This window comes from Camelus ferus, chromosome 25, assembly GCF_009834535.1.
Source record: "Camelus ferus isolate YT-003-E chromosome 25, BCGSAC_Cfer_1.0, whole genome shotgun sequence".
In the NCBI taxonomy this organism is placed as follows: Eukaryota; Metazoa; Chordata; class Mammalia; order Artiodactyla; family Camelidae; genus Camelus; species Camelus ferus.
In genome coordinates, this window is record NC_045720.1 from 6863973 (window position 1) to 6882668 (window position 18696).

General features: G+C 52.2%; 1 protein-coding gene and 1 long non-coding RNA gene across 7 annotated transcripts in view; one reads left to right on the top strand and one right to left on the bottom strand.

The window, feature by feature from the left end:
• Window positions 1-1156: 1156 nt before the first annotated feature.
• LOC116659849 lies at window positions 1157-5073 on the bottom strand. Its single transcript, XR_004315205.1, has 2 exons — window positions 4900-5073; window positions 1157-4809 (listed from the first exon to the last, which is right to left on the bottom strand). It is a non-coding gene; the product is annotated as an uncharacterized LOC116659849 (long non-coding RNA).
• ST3GAL1 (ST3 beta-galactoside alpha-2,3-sialyltransferase 1) overlaps window positions 3308-18696 on the top strand; it is an 85932-nt gene continuing 70543 nt past the window's right edge. For 5 of the 6 annotated variants that reach the window (XM_032467893.1, XM_032467892.1, XM_032467891.1 and 2 more), the window contains exon 1: window positions 3308-3812. The gene's annotated coding sequence lies outside the window, so the exon portion shown is untranslated. Of the gene's footprint in view, window positions 3813-4769; window positions 4789-18696 lie in introns of those variants that run through there. The other variant, XM_032467895.1, reaches the window with a different exon arrangement.

An 18696-nucleotide genomic window follows, 5' to 3' on the forward strand; every position in this document is an offset into this window, starting at 1 on the left:
TGAAGTGTAGTTGATTTACAGCGTTAGTTCCAAGTGTCCCAGCAAAGTGATTCAGTTATACATATACATACAGATATGTATTTTCTTTTCAGGTTCTTTCCATTATACATTCTTAAAAGAAATGGAATACAGTTCCCTGTGCTATACAGCAGGTCCTTGTTGTTTGTCTGTTTTATACACAGTGGCGCACATCACTTCTTTTTATCTAAGGGAAGCTGGGCCAGGGCCTCACAGCCCCAAGAACCTGAAGCAAAATGCTACCCAGAACAAAACCACGTGGCCAGCAGCTCTGGACTCACCTTCGACAAGCAAGGCAGCTCTTTCCTTTTCTGCACAATCACCCAGATGGCATCCAAACCCATTAGGATCTTTCCACTCTGGTGTGCCAAGAAAGGGCATGGGGAAAAGATGAAATCAATTCCCTTAACCATTCATACTGAGAGCTTTGCTGTTGCTCTGAAAACGTCGTGGGGGTAGGGTGGGGTAGTGGTGAGTGTTAAATCAATGTCAGAGCTCCCCCGGGAACTCACTGTGCAGGCACTCCAGTTGTGACTGTTACCAGTTGCTCTCCGGCAGGCCTTGTTGAGAGACACACTCAGGGTGAGAAGGAAGAATGTTTGCAGACACACGTCTTTGACATGGAGCCCCAGATCTGGGGTCCTGGAAATGGGCTGGGGCATCAGAAGTGCTTTCCTAAAATATCACATCTCTAGAAAAAAAGAGGAGAACGAGAGAGAGAAGCCTTCTCTGCTAGCTGGTGAAAAATATATCGTAAAAAGAAAGGAAGTGGGGCTAGAAAGAGTCTTGCCAGGTTAACCCATCAGCGACTGGGGGAAAAAATGTCTGCTGTTCATTTTTTATATCGATAAGGTCATATTTTAGGGATGTTTCACCACAGAGTCACTTAATAAGAACTTTCCAGCTCACTGTAGAGTCATCCAGGGGAACTGCCAAGAACCCAGGGCTGAAACTGAGGACTGACTTTTGAGTCTTGGCTGCAAAGCAGAACAGCGGATGATCTGCAGTCACTAACTTGCCCAATCTCATCCTCTGTCCAGAATCTACTAGGATATAAGAGGATATGACTGTAGCATTTTCCATTTTTCAAAGTGTTTTTCTGTCCATTACATTATTTGATGCTTGCAATAAATAACACTTTTTAAAATTAACTCATCCAGGAACTCTTTATTGAGAATTTAGCATGTGACTGGCATGAGATGGGTGCTATGGTCAGCAGGGAGCAAAACCCAACGCATTCCCTGTCCACAGCTAGCTGAGTCAAATCAGAAGGCAAAAGCCACCAACTATATAATCACGAAAATCAACAGGGCACTGCAGGCAGTTGTCCCTGTGAGGACAGCAAGATGACCACTCTTGTATTTTGGATGATAATTTGGACCCAGATGATGCTCTGAGCCACGCCCCCAGGTGCTGAATCTGAGAGGTCTATGTCAGAAGGTTCCCTTGGCTGGAAGATGCTTCTGCAGGGAGAGTAGTAGCTGATGCTCCCAGGAACCGTCTCTGCTTCCCTCATTCCACACACTAAAGGATTTTGGGGAGCGGCAAGTGTGGTAAACATCCTGATTCACTTATCAGAAAGAGCAAAGTGCACAAGATGCTTCCAGGCAGACCAAAAGGTTCACCTCTACCCCCTTCTAGAAATGAAACAAAAACGAATGGGATCAGGCAAGAGGTCTCAGAATCGGTCGTGAAACACCCAAAATTTTCCTCTCAAACTCACGGAGGGTGGGAAACTTAAGACAGGCGGCAGGTCCCTGGTGCAGACTGGCAGGGCTCCTTGAAGAATTCTTGCAGATCCACATGCTTTTTGTTTTGGCTCCCCTGCCCCTCTCCCCCGACTATGGCCCATTGCACATCTCTGCTCCCCTCCTAGTAGTGAACTGTCTCACTCTCTCCCCTGCCCCTTTTCATTGTTATCTCTTCTACTTCTCTGAATAGCTCTCCTTTGCTCCCCCAAGTCCCTGGGGAATTTCCAACATGGCCACCTCACCCTCTGGGACAGGCCTCCCCCAGCTGTGGGCAGGAACCTGGTGCTAGAGGAGTCTGCCATTGGCACAACTCACTTTTCTTGAGCACTTACTGTAGGCTCTGTACAGTTTTTAGGATTGAACATGTCTGAATTCATTTACTCATCACAGCAACATTTCAAGACAGCTAGTCTTAAGTCCATTTCCACAGGGCAAGAAACTGAGGCACCGAGCTAGTAAGCTTAGGGATTCTGGAAGTAGCCTAAGATCACACATCCGGTGAGGGGCAGTGCAGGGTGTGAACCAAGCCTGGGGCAGCTGGTCCTGGTCTGAAGCAGGTACCACACATCCCTCCGACGAGTGATGGGTTAAGAAGCTCTCTCCACTTCCACAGCAGAAGGCTGACCTCTCCTACTGGGGCAGTGGAAGCTGGAAGAATTAACTGGCCCCTAGGTCAAGCTGTGCCTCTCTCCTCTTAGGATTTCTCAGAAAAATTGAGAAAGAGGGAAAGTCCTAATAAGGAAATAAGAGCTGTAAAACCAAATTTTTTTCGGTAATGCCTCTAAAATCGTGCGTGCTGCTCTTAAGCCTCTAAGACTGGCATTCTGCCACTGAGCAAGATGTCTCCACCGTCCCTATTTCCCTGTAAAGGAGGAAGGGCAATAAAACCCCGCAATGCTGACCCCGAAAGGGGGCCCGGTCCCCTAAGCCCCAGCCCCAGGCAGCCTTGGAGCTGGCCCCTGCCTGGGGTCCAGCTGCCGCGAGCTTGCCCAGCTCTGGACGGCGTTGCAGCCTCTCCATCTGGGAGGAAAATACCGCGGCGGGCAGGCGGGCCGGGGCGGGGGCCGGGCTGCGGTGGCCGCTCAGCGGCTCAGAGTTGGGCCCCGGCCGGGGCCTCACCATTGCTCCATCTCCGCTCCTCCCCTCCGTCTCCCTAAATCCCACCGCCAATCCCGCTCCCTTAGAGGAAGTCGGTGGCTTAGCCCAGCCACCGGCAGGGGGATCGGCCCCTTCCCGCTACCGTGCACCCGATTCGGGCTCTTCGGAGCACCGCCACATCCTCTCGGTGGGCGCCCGTCACCTCCTCCGCGGGGCTGACCCCACGGGGCCCCGGGCCACCTGGCCGCTCTTCCCTGCTCTGCCAGCTTGAAGGCAGCGGCCTCCGCGCGAAGTGTCGTGGAGCTGTCCGCGCAGAGCCCCTCTCCGAGCGACGATCCGGTCCCCGCGCCGCCTCTGGTGTCTCCCGGGCCGGGCCTCCGCCGAGCGGGCAGCAGTCCACGTGGCTCGGAGCTCTATCTTGGGCTCGCAGGCAGCCCGGAGCCAGGGGAAAGCCGAGCCGAGTCCGGGCGGGAGGGGGGCCGGGGCGGGGGGGGTGTGTGTGTGGGGGAGCGCAGGGCAGCGAGGGGCGGGCACTGGGCGGAGGAAGGGGAGGGCCGCGCGCAGCGGAGACGCCCGCCCCGCTCTGGCGCGCCCCAGCCCTCGGCCCCGGCGGGCCCCTCCCCGGCCGGCCCGCCTCCCCCTCCCGTTACACCCGGGGGAAGGTGTTCCCGAGACCGCTCCCATCCTCACCCCGCCTCCCCGCTTCCCCGGCTCCAGCCTCCGCCGGCGGAGCTCCACTATGCCAGACAGTTTCGACACTTTGCAAAGACAAAGACCAGAGGGAGGAGGAAGAGGAGGACGGCGAGGAAGAGGAGGAGGAGAGAGAGAAGGAAAGGGCTATGTGAGCTGGGAAGGGGGCGAGTATCCCGGACACCCACCTTTTATTCTTCTCCGAGTCCTCTCATCGCCTCAAGCCCCGGAAACTTCCGCGTGTCTCTAGCCACGGTGAGTGAGCGCGCGGGGCCGGGGGTGCGCAGGGGGCTGCGTCCGCCGGAGTTGGGGCTCGGGCAGTTCCGTGTGTGTTCTCTGAGTGGAGGAGTGATTGCCCGGAGCCGGGGACAGAAGTGGTGGGGAAGGATCCAGGAGGGTGTGACAGGAGGGTGGAAGTAGATTGAAGACCCCGGGCGCCGGGAGGGAGGAAGACACTCGTAGGGAGACCTCTTAGCAGCAGCGCCGCCGGGGTTTTGGGGAGAGGACGAAGGTCGGTCAGGAGGGTCGGGCTCAGGGGTCTTCAGTGGTTTCAGGAAGAGCTGCCAGGAGCCCAACGGGGAGCCTACCCTGGGTCTGGGGCAGCGGTCCCTGCGGTGGCCCCAGTGACATTGCACCCGGCGCCGGCCTGCATCTCTCGGGTCGGGGCCGCCTAAAGGTGGAGCCGCCAGAGGGGCCGCGGGTGGGATGAGACCCCACCAGGCGGCAGGGCTCTGGCTCTTTAGAGCGGAGCCTGGGGAGTGTGGGGGCGCGCGGAGGCCACCAAGTGATCCGGTCTGGCGGCCGCGGGATGGTATCCGGAGCCAGCTTCCAAATCCGCTGCGAGCAGGCGCAGATCTGGGAGGTGGCCATAACTCCCGGGGACACCGCCGGCCCGCGTTGCTCCGGATATGGTGGAGAGGTTGGCACCCGGGACGAGGCAGCTGGACGTGGCGTGGTGGGCAGGGAGGGCCTGGGGTGGGCGAAGCGGAGCGTGGCGGGGGTGGTGCTGGTGGCAACTCGAAACTCTTGAGTCCGCCCCAGTCCCGTTAGGCGCCGCAGCTGCCGCGAAATAATCTGACAAAAGTTAGCAACTTGTCTGCGTCTCGGGTGTGCGACCTGCGCGGGGCAGGGGCCGCTCCTTGGGAGAGCGCAGGAGCGGGGAGCCGTGTGGGTACAGCCAGATTCGGAATCGGGACAGTGGCGCAACTTTCAGCTCCTTCTTTCACTGAGCGTGAGTGTGTTTGTGGTTGACCTTGCGGGAGGAAGCGCGGCTGAATTTGAGATGAGGATTGAGGCTGCGCCCCAGCTGGGCAGTTATGCCCCCGGGGCACCTTCGCCTTACCCCGCGGCCGGGTCTCCTGGGAAACGTGTTGGGATCGTCCGGGTTCCTCTCGTCTGCTAGAGACCGAGTCTCCTCTCCCTCCTACCCGAGGGTCCCAGCCAGCGCCTAGCACGCGCCAGGCTCGGTGCGGGCGCTGGGCGAGTGGACACCAGCTCGCCCAGAAGCGTGCGAGTGGGTGGGGGCTGGGCGTGTCACTGCGTCTCGCGGGCTCTGTGTCCCAAAGAGGGAAACAGCCTTGACCCTGAGGACAGTAACCTCCTCGCTGCGTTACCGCATCAGTCATCCTCCTGGCTTTCACGTGCCCACGGCCGGGGAACTCCTCGCCTCTTCCAGATCACCCCCCCCCCAAGGGCCCCACGCCACGCGGATTTGTGCCGAGATGGTTCCTCAGGGAGATAGCGAGCATCCACTCCCGCTCTGCGGCTGTGTGTGTGTGTGTGTGTGTGTGTGTATGTGTTGGCAGCGGGAAAAATGAGATAGGCGGTGAACGACGTTGTCCAGCTGTCGTGCCTGGCACACAGTAGGTTGCAAAGGCTGTTTGAAAATTCCTCTACGGGGGAAGGGGCTGGCCGGGGTCTGGACATCCCTTCCCTCTTTCTCCTCACGTTTACTATTTAATTCACATCCGTCTACCCGGTCAAGCCCTTTTGGTTTCTAGACATACCTTGCGCACCTACTAAGTGCTGGGCTCAAAGATGGGCTGTTTCTCGAAGCTGCAGGCGGATCCGCCTGGGCTGCTTTCTCGGGAGCTGCGGGAGAGCTGTCCGGAGGTTCGAAAAAGGCAAGGTACACTGCCCCCTACCGGCTTCCGTGGAAACTGCCGCTTGATTCCGACGCGGGGAAGAGGCACCAGCGGCTGGGTGCTTAGGGGTCGCTCACTGCCCTCCTCACACTTCTGGTTCCTCCTCCCCAAAACAATGGCCCGCCCGTTTTCTGAAATCCTGCTGTTGGCTGAAAAGACCGACCCGAATTCACCGTGACATGCCCAGGTCTGGGGGCAGAGTGGGGAGCCTTTCTAGTCTCCCATCATCTCTCTCTGACTTTGGAGTGAGATGAAATCTCTCCGAGTCTGTTTCCATATGTGTAAGATGGTGTCATTACTACAACATTACAAATATGTTACACAAAATAAATACTGTATAAATTGTGTGTATGTGACCATATGTGTATATACGCACATATGGTCACACACCGTATATGTGGAGAGAAATTTCATCACATAAAAAATGTATTTTGCTGAATAAATATCAGAATAAGTAGGGAGCCCCTTCGCCAACCTTTGAACAACCCTGCATGGGCAGGAACTTGCTGTCCCTGAGTTTTACTAGGCCCCTATCTACTGTTCAGGTTTACAGCTGGGACAAGGCCAGGGCCTGGGCCCCAGCAGTTTCTTCCTTCAGCTTTGCTCCACTGGCGGGGGCAGCACCTCCTTGGAGCCCTGGGCTAAGAGGAAGGAAACAGGAAGTGTGGCCTGAAGTGATAGCCGAGGGTTTCTTTAGGGGGTGCGGGTTCTCATCCTTTAAGCTCAGCTTTAGCAGGCACCAGTTAGCATGTAAGCAGCCTCCTGCTGACCTCAAGACTGTGTTTCCACTTGGAGGCAAAGGCCGGCACTCCGGGGTTGGGCTGGCCAGCACCTCTCCTGAAGTCGGGGACCTTCCCGGAACTGACCACCAGAGCCTTTGTGCTCCAGTTTTGGTGGGGTGGGTTCATCTGTGGGTCTGGCAGTGAGGGTCCTTTGGAGGTCCTGGAGCCTCAGGAGTGCATGGGGCTTTGTGCCAGATGAGTCTCCAGCTTCCCGCTCCACCACCAGCCCCAGGAGCATCCCCTGGAGGTAAGCTGTGGACAGCCCCTCAGGAAGGGGCCTCTTTTCATCTTCTGGTCAGTTAACCTTGCCTGAGTCCATTGCTGTGTAGCAGGCTGCTGACCAAAGGAGTCATATTTGGACAAGACTTTGCCTTATAGGATCTAAACCTTAACCTTCTCCTGGGCCCCATCTCACACCACAAAAAACATCCAAGAAAGGGAGAAATAAAATCCACCAGTCATCTCATCCTGAGACCACTTCCCAGGGAGTCCTACGTGCATATCTGCACACACATGCCACAGGCGGGTGGAAGAGCTGGCCTGGTCACAAAGAATTATTCTCCAGTAAGGCTTCCATACACTTGGTTCCATTGCAAAACCATGTGGAACCTTCAGTGCCCCCTCGCAGACCAGAGGATCTGGGCGCTCTCTCCTGCTCTAATCTGGTTCCAGGAGCCCAGCCTTGGGCCCTGGCGAGAGCTTGTGTTCTAGCTCCGGGGCCAACATTTAATTGCTTGGCCACGCACCCAAACTGTTTCAGGCTCTGGGTCTCAGTTTCACTCTCTGTGAAATGAGGGGCTTGGAATTCTGCCTGTGTCCCCTTGGGGCCCTTAGAGGCTTTCTTTGTGAAGACAGCCGCCCCCGCCCTCCCCACATTTGCTTTGCCTCCAGTTCCATCCTCAGAACTGTCCAGACATCCCAGCATCACAGACACCCCAGTATCACAGACAGCCCACCCCACCCCAGGTTTACTCTCACTCACGGAACCTTGAGGAGCCCACGCTCAGTCAGCCAGGTCATTCTCCAGAAATTCTCCGCCTGGCTATGGAGACGGGGCCCAGAAATGTCAGACTCTGGGGTCTGAAACCTGACAGAGTTGAGGTGACTTCTGTGAGGACGCCCCAAAGATGCCTACTGCAAATAGGAACCACGGCGACCTCTCCAGGAGGTCCCCACGGTAAGAGCTGAGAAGATGTTTTTAGAAATTTTGTACAACTCTTTCATTTTACTCACAAATCCTGAGGCCTGGTGGAGAAGTCACAGGGACCTTTGGTGACAGAGCTGATCTAGAATGCTGGCTAGTCTCAAGCTTTAAATAGATTAATTAGTCCTCCAGGTTTTCCCTCCCAAGCCCACTCTTTTCCATACGCTTCTGTCTCTGTTTCTTTATTGGAGACCGGCAAAGCCTGGGGTTCTCTCATTTCTTTAGGTGGTATTGTTGGTTGGATGGTTTAGATTTTGGTTGAATCAACATTTATTAGGAAATTCTTCTGTTCCAGGCACCATGCAAGGTGCTGGAAGTGTAGAGATGGAAGGACACATATTTGGTCTGCGTCCCCCACCCCCAGAGGTCATGGTGTCAGGGGAGGTGCGTGTGGACGTACAGTTACCCTACAGTGCTGTTTGCACTAGAGCAGAAATATGCATGTGCTCAGGCAGGGTTGGGACAGGGGAGGGAATGGATTCCTCTGCCTTGGGGGACCCACAGAAGGGTCCGTTGAGGAAACAACCCCTGGGTAACTTGGGGAATTCTTCTAGACATCAGTCAGACTACAGGAGAGCAAAGGTATTTTCTTGAATGCGTAGAATTGATGTCTAATCAAAGTGGTCTGCGTGCAAGAAAAATAAAGTAAAAGAACAGATTGGCTGTAGGTCTCTTGTGCATGGTTCTGCAGAGGTGAGGGAACTGGGGATTTTAGGGGTTCGGTGCTTTGGCCCCCGGTTCCTGTACTACATCCTGATCTCCGGTTTGCTTCTGTGGGATTCATCATTGTCACTCAGCCAGAGGTCCCTGAACCCTGCGATCCTCCGAGGGCTCTGGGTTTCAGAGTGATGGCATGGAAAAAATGAGAGTGGCTGCTTTGCTTTGGTTTCAAAAAAATAAAATTCAACGCTTTGTCTTTAGTATTTGTCCTTATACTTCAGCTCCGATTGAAATAGCTGATTTGGGAGAGTGCGATTCAATGGCAGGTGGTGTGGGGTTGGAAGTGCCGCCGTGGTCCAGCTGTGTGAGCTCGGGCAAGCCCTGCACCCCTTATGGGCCAGATTCAAGATGCGGTGGGCAGTTGTCCCTCAGGATGTGGGCCCCTGTGAGGATGAAATTAGAGTGTATGTGAGAGAGGACTGCAGCTGGGACCATGCTCCTGGAGCCTCCTGGGATCCCACTGAAGAGTCTGGTTCCAGAGAGTTGTAAGAGGATGTGCTGGCTGGACAGAGCATGTGGGACTAGCAGGGTTGACTGCAGGTGTTAAGTTTTGGAAAGCTCTTGGAAAAACACGTGAAACACAAGGCTGGTTTTAATGGTACATGGTTGGTTAATAACCCACCCTGGCAGGAGTGAGGTGGAATGGTTGGGTTGGAGTAGTAACATTCTTTTCTCCTTCCTGCAAGTTGTATGAAGTTTTAAAGTTTCTTTTCTCCTACGGCATGACCCAGAGAGGTACCAGGAGCAGGGACACCTGGGTTGGGGGAGGGAGATGCTCTCTGCCCTGAGTCCCTCCTGTGTGGCTTGGCTGGTCAGCAGGGGGCGTGGCATGTGTGGAGGCTGAAGGCCCTGGAGTGGACTCTGTCGTGGTCAGCACTGGGGCAATGAGGTGGCTCCGATGTCAGGATATTTCCTCTGGGCAGGGGGACCTCCTCGGTCCTGGTCCTGCTCCTGCCCCGTGACCTTGGGTACATCACTTATCCCGAGTTTCCATTTCCTCAACTAGATGGCAATATAAATCCCCCAAGACAGGATGGGGCATGTGAACAGGCCTTACTGCTTATAAATTAAGCAGCATTTACTTTTTATTAAATGGTTAGCGTGTGCCCAGTATTGTGGCAAGTATTTTAAACTTCAGATCCTTCTGTGTTCCAGTAGAAAACATATGAACTCAAGCTGAGTGGAGAGTTTAAGAGAGTGTTTACAGAGCTGGGAGTGGTATTTAGGTAAATCAGCATGGGATGTGACAGTACCTGGGCCCAGTGACCACGCCCCACCACTCCCATCCCCCAAGAAGAGGCAAAGGGAGGGGTGGGGGAGGGGAACCAGGAAAGGGTGGCATCAGGAGCTGATACACTTAATTTTTAGAAAGGGCCTCCTGACCCCTGGCAGGAGAGGGCCAGGAGGATACGCTCTCCCACCTCGCTCGGTTCTGCCTGCCCCCCACAATCCCTATGCCAAGAGCTGAGCCCACCCAGCAGCCAGAGGTCAAGGGCTTCCTTGTTGGAGCCTCTCAAGGTCAAGACAGGGTGGAGACAGCCGGGAGCAGGCCTGGAGGGGAGCAGGTAAAAGCCTGTCATCTTCTGTGATGACACAGGAATCCCAGAGGACAGGGAGGAAGCTGGAGGCGGAAGAGGAACTCCTTGCCCAAGGCTGCACGGCCGGTGGAAGCCCGAGTTTGAACCTGTCATGCTCTGTCCACACTAATACAAGTGTGTCGGGTGTTAGATGTTATGAAATCCTTACGCTATTTTTAGTAGCATCTTGAGAGAAACAGAATAACCCAAGTATTAAGGTTTCATTCCCAGGTTTATCACCTATTACTCAGTGATCAAATTACTTACCTTTTCTGTGTCTCCGTTTCCTCCTTTGTCCAGGCGATGGTGTTTTGGACAGTTGATGTGAAAGATACACAAGAGAGGGGTGGGTGCAGCTCAGGGGTAGAGCGCATGCTTAGCATGCACGAAGTCCTTGGTTCAATCCCCAGTACCTCCACTAAAAAATGTTATTTTTTTAATTAAAAAAAGAAAGATATGCAAGAGTCACCTGACAAATTTTAGCTTTTATTCCTGAAAAGGTCAAGATTCAGACATGTTGGTATAGGGGTGGGCTGAGCTCCACCACATCCTTTTAGCCTATTCAATATTCAATTATCAAAGAATCCTATTTGAATATTCTATGTTAAGGGGTTTTTCCTTCCAAGAACATCTGGGGATGTTTAGACCATTTCTTTTGCCTCTATGTGTGTGTGTGTCTGTGTGACTATCTGTGTGTATGTATGTATGTGTGTGTGTATATATGTGTGTGTGTATATATATATATATATATATATATAAACATAGTTATTCTCTAAAATACTTAAAAGCTATCTAATTAGGTCTGATTCTGGAACCCTTAGGAGAATATAAAATACAAATTAAAAATCATTTACAGTAATACAGAGAAATTGAGAAGAAAAGAACATTAGTTCCAAATTATTTGTCAGCATTAAAAAAAGAGGTTGCAAATGACTTCTGGGAGGTCCACACTTGGATGTGACAAGAAAATACTTTCTCTGACTTTCACCAGATACCTTAAAAAAATCAAACCTACATAGTTATCATTGTGATAGATTTTGCTGCATTAAAAAAAAATCCATTTGAATTCGTACTGAACTAACAGACCGGAGTGACTAAAAATTCCCTTCGTGCATATTTACTTAGCAGAGGGCTCTTGAGAAAAACCCAACCAAAAAAACACGACCAAAGCAAACCCAGCTACTTCTCTCACTGAGAGAGTGGAATGACTCCAAAATATTGTTTCATGCTCCAAAAGCCTAAAACAACTCCACATAAAAGACGAAAATCCATCTAATTGGGCATGTACCTTTTCAGAAATAAAAGGCTCAGTGGAAAGGAGAGAAAATTAAAAAAAAAAAAAAAAAGCCAAAAATGTTTTTCCTTGGAAGACTAGACTGGAGCCCAGAATAAATCCCCTGAATTTGGCCGAGTAATGAAGGGCTGCATTCTGTCTCCCTGTGGTTTGCCTAGAGCCTCGGGGAACTCTCAGTGGTCTCAGAGCTAAAATACCCTCTGAAACCTGCCTCAGTGCACACAGCCATTGGCATCTGCAGGTCTGACCCTGTTTGGACCTCAGTTTGACTCCTCCATGTGCTATACTGGGTTGGGGGTCCTCCCATTTTGCAGAGGGAGTGACTTGCCCAAGGTCACAGGTCGCCCCTGCAGTGCCTAGAATTACCTTTATGTAAAGTTGGTAACTCCTGAGGAAGGAAGCAGCCCACACTTCCAGCCACCTCGCAGCCCCATCACATCTTCCGCCTTCACTCACCCCTGAGAACCGCCCCCCCCCCATCCACCCTTCCTGTCCTGAACTGTACGAGTGAGGCAGCTGACGCTCAGTCAGGTGATCTGGTCCACACCTGGCACTTGCTTAGGAAAGGGCCTCTGACCCTGGTGGAGCCACCTCCCTGCATCCCAGCCCCTCAGGGTCTTGCTTTCTCCACCTCACCCCCTGCTCCCTCCATCTGCTTGGTTGACTCTGAGAACAGAGGCCGAAAAAACGCATAAACGAAGTCTCAGCCTCCTCCTTAGATCCTAGCGTCAACTTAGGAGGCCGAAGCTTTATCACTGTGACAATATGACGCCGCACAGCACAATCTAACACAGCACAGCACCTCGCAAACAGCGACCACAACTGCCCTTCACGGTTCGTGTGAAGTAGGTGCGGAGGGACCGCAGCCAGAAACAGACCTGACTGAGAACCAGCCTGAGCATTGGCAAGCCGCCCTCCGGGGGAGACTCGCTGCGGGGCAGGCGTCCTAGACCCAGGTAGGCAGGTCATAGTGGCACCTCCGGAGAGGAGCCGTCAACCAACCAGTCAGACGTTTCACTCGGGAATTTCCCTGATACTTCGTTTTTTGGCTTGTAAATCATTTTCTCTCATAAGACAGAAAATCAGCTAGGACATGGAGTCGAAGTCAGAGAACAAAGGCAGGAACGGGGTTTGTGAGAAAGGAGAGAGGAGAGAAACAGCCTGCAGACCCTCAGGGAGCAGGGAAGATGCCCGCACGTTTGGGGGGAGGAGGTGAAGTGATTAACTGTCCGTGAGCAGAGGGGTTACAGTGTGTGCTCTGTGCTTGAGCAGGACTTTAAAGGCTACAGTTGACGGTTTTTAAAGGTTTCAGTTGATGGATTTTCTAGTTAACCCGAGAGTTTACCTGTGGAGCCTGCTCTCTGGGCTTCCTTGTGCCCATCAGCACCTCCACCTCCACTGGGCCAGGGTGTACACTTTCCCTCGTTAGAGTTAATTATTAGATCCCTAGTCTTTACAACAGCCCTGTAAAGTCACTGTTTGTGCTTTTTCTTAAAAAACTAATCCCATTTTACAAATGTGGAAACAGGCTCAGAGAAGGTAAGCCACTTGCCCAAGGTCACACAGCTAGCTAGAAAGTGGCAGAACCAGAATTCATAACTATCCCATTTCTGCCCGAAGCCAGAGATCTCAGGCCGTGTGCTGTGTAATTGTCAGGATGACCCTGTGTCTCTAGATCAGGGGAACTGGGAAGGGTGGGGCTGCCTCCCTAAGAGGTGCAGCTGTCAAACACATTACACTGGGTGTCTGTCCCCAAGTAGCCCAGGAGGTGTGCCATCCAACCTGATGCGTGGTACAAATGGACCCAAGTTCTGTAACATCCTTTTTGGAAGGAGGTTTTAATTTTTCTCCCCATGCTATTGGCCAAAGGCTCAGATTCCAGGCCTTTTCCCCGATTCACTGTTTGGGGCTGGTTGGATGGGTGTATTCAGCCCGTGGTCGTCTGGCTGGATTCTCAGATCGACACGTGCATCCCTGCCTTGCTGACTGCAAGCTCTCATCCTTTGGCTCATCTGCATAGATGCAATTCAGAGATCTCCATGGTGCCTGGGGATTGAGGAAGGACTGTGAGCTGGAAGCTTAGTATAAAGTTTGTCATCAGGCTTGGACACCTACCAGATCCCTAGACAGGTGTCTCTGGGGCAGTCTGCTTCAAGAAAAATGAGCAGTAAAAGTCGCTGTTGCAGCATCCAAAAATTCCCTCTTAATAACATCTTCACAATGGAGAGAAAGCTGTGTTGTTCTTCCTGTTACTTGAAAACCCTGTTAATCCTACCACCTGGTGGAGAGTTTGTTGAATAAAGACTGTTGCTTGGGAAACATTAGCTGCCGCAAACAAGAATGTCTTAATTGGTTGTTTCTAAAGCATATTCTTTAAATTTTAAACGTCAGTCTTTCAGCAAAAAAAAGGAAATTAAAACGAAAAGGAGAGGTTAGAAGGCAGGCTGTGCACCACCACCTAGGAGAAATTTCAAGTTTCAGAATGGTTTGAAGAACTGGCTCCAGTGTAAATGCTGCTTCTGTTTTTCTGTCTCAAACCTATGACAGGAAACAAACTGAACTAAGCAAAAATCATCCATGAACTACAGGATTGTATAAATTAAGCTGATGTCTATACAATACCAAACATCCAAACAAGGAGAACAAGACGAACTGGCTTTGGGGACAGTTTTGAATATCGGAATGCCTCTGCATCGTCAGGGACCTGCCCCTGGGGTGGAGTAAAGGGGTTTCTCTTTTTCTCTGGGTGTGAGCCTTGGTGTCATAAGCTGTGACCGTTATAGGAGGGGCTGAGAGGAAGCTGTGTGTGCGTCGGCTGAATGATAACAAGTTACAGAGGCAGCATGTGTAAAAGAGCATGAAATCGGAAAGCACTGTAAAATCCTAGCATTTGCAAAGATCCTTAGCAGTGCCCTTGTTCAGCCTTCCTCTCCTCCAAGACTTCAAGTATCCATCTACCGAGTCATTCGTTGCTTCACTCAATACAGTCCTGCTTTGCCACTTCCTTGCTGTGTGACCTTGAGTGAGTTACATAAGCTCTCTGTGCCTCCATTACCTCATCTATAAAATATGGATAATAATAGTACCTACCTCCTGGTGGAGTCTAAGTGAGTTAATATTTGGAACGTGTTTAGACCAGGGCCCTGCAGAGTGCCTCCCGTATCAGTGCTTGCTGAGTACGTGCTATGATCATCATCTTTCAAGTTTAGAAATCCCTTACTCAGCCTCTCGCGAGTTAGGTTTCCTCACTTTGACTCAAGCGTGTTGTTATCCTGCATCTGCTTGAATGCTGCCAGTGAGAACCGGATCTGTGCCCCACACAGTGGCCTTTTGACTTCCGGGCACCTCTGTGGACTAGAAAGCTCTTCCTCACACAGAGCTTCCAACCCTGGAGGGCTTCCTAGAGGAGGTGGTAGGGTGAGGGTCTCTGGAGCTGTCTACATTTAAGGCTGGGAAAGTTCCCTGGGCTTGAGAAGGTACAGTGTGGCCCCTGGACACCAGTGGTAGACACGGTCCACCTGAGACTTGGGATGTGATATTTTAGACATTCCCTGCCCGATTTTTCATCTCTAAGACAGCTCAGCTGGAGGACTGACCGGTGTGATTCCTCAGCCTTAGCAGGCGGAGCCTCAGTGAGAAGCCAGCCCCATGTTCAAGGCTGCCATGGCCTGCTTTCACTGCGGGCTTTCCTGCCCGACTCGGGCAGCTCAGTCTGTCCTAGAGACGAACTTCCAGTGCGTGGACCCTGGTGCCAGGTCTCCTAGATGAACCGCTGCCCAGGCCTCCTGTGCTCATGATCCCCATCGTGTACACCTGTGTCCCAGAAACACCCCCAAACACACAGTCTCTTTTAGACCCCCACTCTGAGCAAGTCTGCATGCATTTTTATGCCCTTCTATCTCTCTGCCCTTCCATCCTTTCTGAGTTTCTGCCCAGGAGACACCACTACTGAATCAAACCATACTAAACTCCTTCACTAAACCATACTTGAAAAGGCTATAAATAGGACAGTTAAAGGTGGCACTCTGGTTACATTCACCGCAGACCGCCTCTGCATGACGCCAGTGTGGCCTCCTGCCCAAGGTTTTCATTTTCAGTACAGGTTTTCTTCCCTCATTTCCCTCCTTTCCCTCCTTCTTTCTTTCCTTCCTTCCTTCCCTCTGTCCCTCTCTTATTTTCTTCTTCCTCCCTTATTTCCCTTCATCCACAAAATCTTGTCCAAAAGTACCTAGTGATGCCTCCTTAGTTAGGCTGTGGTTGCCTAGAAAAAAGCCCTTTCGTGTTTCACGATTCCTCCTGGTTCCAGCAGACATGCAACTGTGCCCATCAGGCCCCGGGGAGGCCGCCCAGCCTGCCAGCATCTCCCTCCTCTGAAGGCAAATCCAGGTACCCAACAGGAAGGCCAAGGGGGCACCTCGTGTCCCGGAGGCCTCAGAGGCGGAGGGGTCAGCGAGGGTCAGGGCGAAGCACGGGCCACTTTTCGTTATCTCTTGGGCCTCCGTTTCCCCACGTGTGCTCTGGGGACACCACCACCCAGCTTTCCAGCTGTGATTTGGGATGAATCAAGCAGGAGCAGGGTGTGGGAGAAAGACCCAGAGAGCAGATGGTCTTCATGCTGGAAGACGAGTGGGAGGATGGGAGAGACAGTACACAGGGGGCAGTTCCGGGGGGAACCCACAGACAGAGCAGGGGCACGTCCCCAGCGTGCGATTGGTGGGAGGAGCAAGAGAGGAAAATATCCAGGTGCCAACCGGGTGGATCCTAACCGCCCTGCCTTCTTTCAGTCGTGAGGTCTGATCACAGTGACTTTCCCTGCGTGCAGAACGAGACTTAGCCAGACCCACATTTCAGGCAAACCAATGAGCGGAGTGTGCAGCAGGTGGGAGGCAGAGGCCTAGCATCTCACAGGTAGCCCACGGGGGAGTCTCTGCGTTGCTCCAGGGTGAGAAGGACTGGTGACTTTATCTCTCTGGGGTTTGAGAGCTGTTCGTACTCGGATGCTGAGAGATTAGAAATTGAAAGCCACCTGGAGATTCCCAGTCTGGTCACTGAGAGAACTGGGGAGCCGTGGATGACCACGGCCGCAGCAGGACAGACCAGTGAGCCCCACTGTCCCTCCCCTTGTGGTCCTGAGATGGGGGCACATCCTTCTAGAGCCCACTCAGGCTGGATAGGGAAGAGAAAGAAAGCCCTGGCTTTGAATCACACCTCTGCCAATTTCTAAGTGCATGGCCTGGGGCAAATGATATAACTCTTTCAGAGCCTCAATTTCCACATCTGTGAAGTGGGCTCGAGACCACCGCCCTCAGAGGCCGGCTGTGCAGACTGAATGAAATCATGTGCAGGGAACATTAGCGTTGTCCAGATTCAGCACACAGCAGCTGCTGTTGATGATAACATGTCCCCGGCAGAGCAGCTAGAACTCAGCATTTGGGCTCCAAATTCAGAAATCCACTCATTCTCAGGACCCCTTTCAGAGAGGGAGGGTGCCCATTCACGAACAGCTTTCCCAGCCTGTTGAGGACACCTGCTTGCTGTCCAGGTTTCTTCTTTAGACCCACAGGGCTGGCTTCCTCAGTCCCTGGGCCATGAGGGATGGGGTGGGGGTACAGCAGCACCCCAAAGGGGCTGTCGGGGCTGCCCCCTCAGCTTCCTCTGTTCTCGGCATCAGCCCTGTCATCCCTGGTTCCCACACCCAGAATTCCTGCCCCCTACCCCACTGTCATCCCACAGCCTGGCCAGCAGCCCTGCTCTGGACGTCCTAGCACTGACACCAGGCTTTTCTAGGGCGTCTCACCATCATCTTCTGATTCTGCCCCTGCACCTTCCTGCTTCTGGGTCACCCGTCCCCTCTGCAAAGTGATCTCTCCTGACAGCCTCAGTTCTAGACCTCACTCTCCATGATCGTCTTGTGCTGGTCAGGAGTTTAGATTGAGAAACCACCCACGTGGATATGTGCCATCTCCCACTGGGTACAGAGTGGTGTGGTTCTTACTGGTATGCCTGTGTCCCCTTCCTCACACAGGGGGCTTCTTACGAACAGAGCCCAAGAGTGTACTGCTGTCCCTGCCAGGGCAGAGGACATGCTTGCACAGCACAAAAGAGGCTCTGTAAACACTGTTGAAGTGAACTGTGTTAGTCCTGGGCTTCAAAAGAGCCCACTTAGGAATTTTGTTTCTCACTCAGGCTGCACTCTACTATGATTATTTAATCTCTGCAACCCTCCACTTACTCATCCGCAAGTGATGCAAATAATAGTGCACATATCTCACGACCGTTGCGAGGATTAACTGAGCTTTTCAGTACAAAGGGCTTAATTTGAAAAAGTGTTAGTAAGCACTTAAAAATGGTATCATCCAAGAGAGGAGGGTATAGCTCAGTGGTAGAGCACATGCTTAGCATGCACAAGGTCCTGGGTTCAATCCCCAGTACCTCCATTAAAAAAAAAAAAAAAGTAAATAAACCTACCCTCCTAAATGGTATCTTCCACTATGCTTACTGCTGGTCTTACCTTATAATTATTATTTTAGCAATTTCACGTTTCTTATTCTCTTGCTTTGCAGTCCAACCCCATAAAGCATTGGAAGAGGTGTAAGTTCTATTTTACCAGTGAGTAAGCTAAGACTCAGAGGAAGGCTGTTTTCCTAAACTCACGCAGCTGGACTCAACCGGCCTCCCCTTGGTTGGCACACCTAGCAGCCAGCCACCCTGGTTTGGAACAAGGCATGACCACAGGCCTCTGAGAAAAGATTCCTGTAATTTGAAAGTGCAGCCGTATTTTTCATCCAGGCCCAGTGTTAATGATTTTCCAGATAATCATTTTTTTGCTTAGAGGAGAAAAGTTATGATTTATTAAGCAGACAGGCTGTGCTCCTCCGAGTGCGATGTCGAGTTTCACTTTCAGTCCCCTGTTCTACCCACAAGAGGAAAGAAAACTGGAGAACAAAATCTCGTATAAGATTTATCGCATGTTACTGCACAGGAGAAAGGCACTTCAGATGGTGGATGCGCTAACAGGGGCAAAGAAGGAATGATTTCTGGCTCCAAAACAGGAGAAGTGAAAACTAACTGTGATTGATTTGACTGGAATTTGTCCTAGTCTTCTGTGCACCGGCTGGAATTAGTGGACATTCTTCTTGCCTCCAGGTCTCCTGGTTTAAGCCCAGCAGTTTGCTGCTAACGGCCTGGTTGGTACCTGGTGGCTGCCAGTTGGATGGAGAGAAATAAGGGGGAGAAATGGGCTGGGATGGGATGAGAGCGAGTCAGCCTGGTCGCAGGAAGAGCACTGAGCCTGGAGTTGGATGCACTCAGCTCACGTTCCCACAGCTCTGATCTCCAGCCCTGTGACCCCTGGGCCCACCTCTCTGGGCCTCAGTTTCCTCATTTGTGATCTTGGAGAGGCATAGGAGCTTGTCTGG